We start from the raw sequence: 3,975 nt of genomic DNA, 5'->3' as shown, positions 1-3,975 counted from the left end.
GGGCTGGGCAACTTGGTATATGTGTATTAAACCCCTTCACTCCTTTTTTCTTCCCTTGCATCACCCTCACCCCGCTGCACACACACCCTAGCTGGCGCATGAGGTCTGACCTCCAACTGGATTTTAAATCAGAGGTTGTGGTCTCAGCCTATTCTGTGGAAGTGGTCTTAAAACAGCTACTATAACTTGGTTGTACGTGCACTCCCTTCATGACACTTTTCTCTTCCCAGTCACCTTTCCACACCTTTTAGGGGTGACTTTGACTAATACAGGTGTAGGAATAGAGTTAGTCAAGAGAGGGTTCAGACCAAACTGTTACCCAGTTAGGGTACCAGCATATTTGGATCCTTCCTTCATCACTGCAGAGCTGTAGATAAGAATCAAGCAGAGAGTTTATCCATGAAATCCCTTTTGTTTCTCCATTAGCAGGTTCCTTATTGCCTTGCTGAATATCTGAGTTGGGCAAGAGGACTTTCATTGGCTGTACAATGTGCATGTTCCTACTTTATCTGTAGAACAAGCAACCACACAATTAACCATGCTCCAGTTCTGTGAAGAATTCCACGTGCCACCAAAGCCTCTTTCCTATTCTTCCCCATCTCCTACCCTTTCAATGGAATTTTAACTTTCCATTACATTTAATGCTGCTGGATTGTCCTTGATCTGTTCTGCTTCTGTCCTTTAGATTGCGTCTCTTTTCACTTTTAAATGGAATCAGAAATTGTTGCTGAAGTCTGTGTTACTTTGCAGCTGCCTTTTGTAAGAAGCACTTTTCCCAAATAAAAAAGCAAAAAAAAAAAAAAAAGGACAATTTGTTTTCAAGTTTGGAATGTCAGTATTTTAAATATGTGCCTATTTGCTCTTAGTTTATTGAAATCTCCACATTCTGGATTTGGGTGCAAAATTTTTCTGCAAAACAGAGAGGAAACAGACACCTGTGGCTACTGGGCACTTGGATATTTGCATCCCTTATTCTCAATATGAACATATTTTAATTATAGCACTAAGCAGAATAGGAGGGTTATTTGTATGAGAGAGAGAAAATGTATCTACGAATCATTTTAAACCCAGTTTGCACCTGAATATTCAATTATGCATTATATAGACGTCAATTCCAGTGTATCAAAGTCAAACATCTACAAAGACAAAGAAAGAAATGCACTACTTCATGCAGGGCATAGTTCAAACTATGGGATTAGCTTCCTCAAAATGTGGTAATGGCCAAAACTTTGGCGATCTTGTAAGGGGTCTAAATAAATCCATGGAGACTGACTGCCCACCGAAGGGGCTGTATATTACGCTCCAATATTGGAGGCAGCATGCCTCTGAATGCTGCTTGCTGAGGCACAACTGCAGGAGAGAGCTAGTGGCTTCATGTGCCCCTTGTAGGTTTATCAGAGGCACCCTGGGAAACAAGATGCTGGACTAGATAGGCCTTTGGTCTGGTCCTGCAGAGAAGAGATAACCCTTGACTTGGTGTTGGGTTGTGAACTCTGGGTTGTTTGCAGTTAACCCATGTTTAAATGGTAGCGTGTGGTTCACATGTAATGACGGTGCATGTTCAGCAACAGCTGATACTCTGAACTGGCACTTTATGGCCACAGGGTCACCCTGAGAACTAAATAGAGCTGGTGTGAACAGCAAATGCCTCAAGTTCTTTGTTTGCCCTCACAATGTCAACACTTGCTTTTTGCAACAAAGTTTCCTTTACGAGCCATAATCAGGTTTTCCTGATTTACTGTAATCCCTGCTGAAAAATCAATCCATGTGTGGCAATTAGGGTAATGGAAGCTTAATTGCTGCATGGGAAGCAATTTGAAGGAGGTTGCAGGTAGAAGGAAAGGTTAACCTTCCTCCTATTTTGTGACCAATGGGAGATTTTCTCAGGCAATTAGGGGTGTGTGTGTGTGTGTGTGTGTGTGTGTGTGTGTGTGTGTGAATAATGTGAATGCCTGTTGGGATGGATGTGAACGGAGTATGCATCTGGCTTTTGCCCTGCCCACTTGGACTAGATTCCTGCACACTGCTGCCATGCAGGTCCCCATGTGGGAATGAAGGCCCTCAGGTGAAACAAAAAATCCCCACTCATGACTTAGATTTTGGCCTGGTTCATGTTATTCTTCTGTGTCCAATTCTCAGCATGCTTACCAAAATCTTGAAGAAAAGGGGAAGCATGAATTAGCTGACTGACTGACTCGGTTGGCAGTGATTTCTGCAGTCGCGTTTCTGCATTTGAATTTTCCCAGCAGTTCTGGAGCTGGCTGCAGCTGCAGAGCTAAACAGTTTCAACATTCTGTTGCTTGGTGTGGCTGAGGATGAGGCACGGCTGTTCCCATGGCAGAAGCAATGGATCCTGATATCCAGCACCATATCCTGCGGCTGAATGGATGGGGAGCATACTTTGGTTATCTGGAGGATGCAGATGCCAGGGATGAATCATTCTTGGATTGTTGCCTATGCACAGTGGGCATACAGAGGAAGGGCTGAACCCATTCCTCTTAAGGACGGATACTGAGTGGCGAAGTGTGTTGTTTCCCAATCTTTCACTGCACGTTTATTTGGTAAATGTGTGAAGGCTACTATATGTTCAGTTCATGGTTGGAATGCTTTTAGATTGCAGAGAAATGTTGAGCTGTGCAGAAAAAGCTACTCAAGGAAGGCTGTCTCAACATCGCCATCTTTTCAGTGGAACTTTCACCCTATAGTAGTGTTAGTGCTGTGCACCAGGTTAGGGTTGGGGTTACAAAAATGAGGTGTCCAGGCAAGATTTTAGAAAAATATGAACAGAGAAACAGAGCAAGTCAGAAGGGGTCTCCTGGGCCATCTAGTCTGACCTCCGGCATTAGCTGGCTCCGCTCACTACATGATGGTTGGAACGTGTTTACAGTGGGCAGAAATGTTGAGCTGTGCTGAAAAAGCTAGTCTAGGAAGGCTGTCCCAAAATCGCCCTTTTTTCAATGGAACTTTCACCCTATAGTAGGGTTAGGGGTGTGCCCTGGGGTAGGGTTAGGGTTAGAAAAATGAGGCGTCCTGGCATGGTTATGATGATTGGAATGTGCTTAGAATGGGCAGAAATGTTGAGCTATGCAGACAAAGCTACTCAGGGAAGGCTATTTCAAAATCGCCCATTTCATTGGAACTATTGCCCTATAGTAGGGTTGGGTGTGTTCTCCAGGGTAGGGTTAGGGATAGAAGAACGAGGTGTCCTGGCATGATTTTGCTATTTGGAATGTGTTTAGAGTTGGCTTAAATGTAGATCAATGCAGAAAGTATCCTCAAGGAAGGCTTTTTCAAAATCACCCTCTTTTCAATGGAACTTTCACCCTCTACTAGGCTTAGGGGTGTGCACCAGCATAGGGTTAGTCTTAGAAAAATGAGCTGTCCCGGCATGATTTTGATGGTAGGAAGGTGTTTAGAATGGGTAGAAATATTGAGCTGTGCAGGAAAAGCTCCTCAAGAAAGGAGTTTTCAACATCCCCCTCTTTTCAATGGAACTTTGACCCTATATTAGAGTTAGGGGTGTGCACCAGGGTACGGTTAGGGTTAGAAAACCAAGGTGTCCTGGCTTGATTTTGATGGTTGGAATTTTTTTAGAATGGGCAGAAATGTTGAGCTGTGCAGAAAAAGCTACTCAGGGAAGGCTTTTTCCACATTGCCCTCTTTTCAATGGAACTTTCACCCTATAGTAGGGTTTGGGGTGTTCACCAGTGAAGAGTTAGGGTTAGAAAAATGAGGTGTCCTGGCATTATTTTGATGGTTGGAATGTGTTTAGAGTGGGCTGAAAATGTTGATCTCTGCAGAAAACATCCTGAAGGAAGGGTTTTTCAAATTTGCCCTCTCTTCAATGGACCTTTCACCCTATAGTAGTGTTAGGGGTGTGCACCAGGGTACGGTTAGGGTTACAAAATCAAGCTGTCCTGGCATGATTTTGATGGTTGGAACGTGTTTAGAATGGGCAGAAATGTTGAACTGTGC

At 43.7% G+C, this 3,975-nt stretch overlaps 1 long non-coding RNA gene across 1 annotated transcript; it reads left to right on the top strand.

The window, feature by feature from the left end:
* The first annotated feature begins 3,626 nt into the window (after window positions 1-3,626).
* On the top strand, window positions 3,627-3,975 carry LOC123028808. Its single transcript, XR_006415767.1, has 2 exons — window positions 3,627-3,734; window positions 3,913-3,975. It is a non-coding gene; the product is annotated as an uncharacterized LOC123028808 (long non-coding RNA).

This window comes from Varanus komodoensis, unplaced genomic scaffold (genome assembly GCF_004798865.1).
Source record: "Varanus komodoensis strain SLA01 unplaced genomic scaffold, ASM479886v1 scaffold39, whole genome shotgun sequence".
Lineage (NCBI taxonomy): Eukaryota > Metazoa > Chordata > Lepidosauria > Squamata > Varanidae > Varanus > Varanus komodoensis.
The sequence above is the reverse complement of the archived record's forward strand: the minus strand, read 5'-3'. Positions and strand labels throughout refer to the sequence as shown.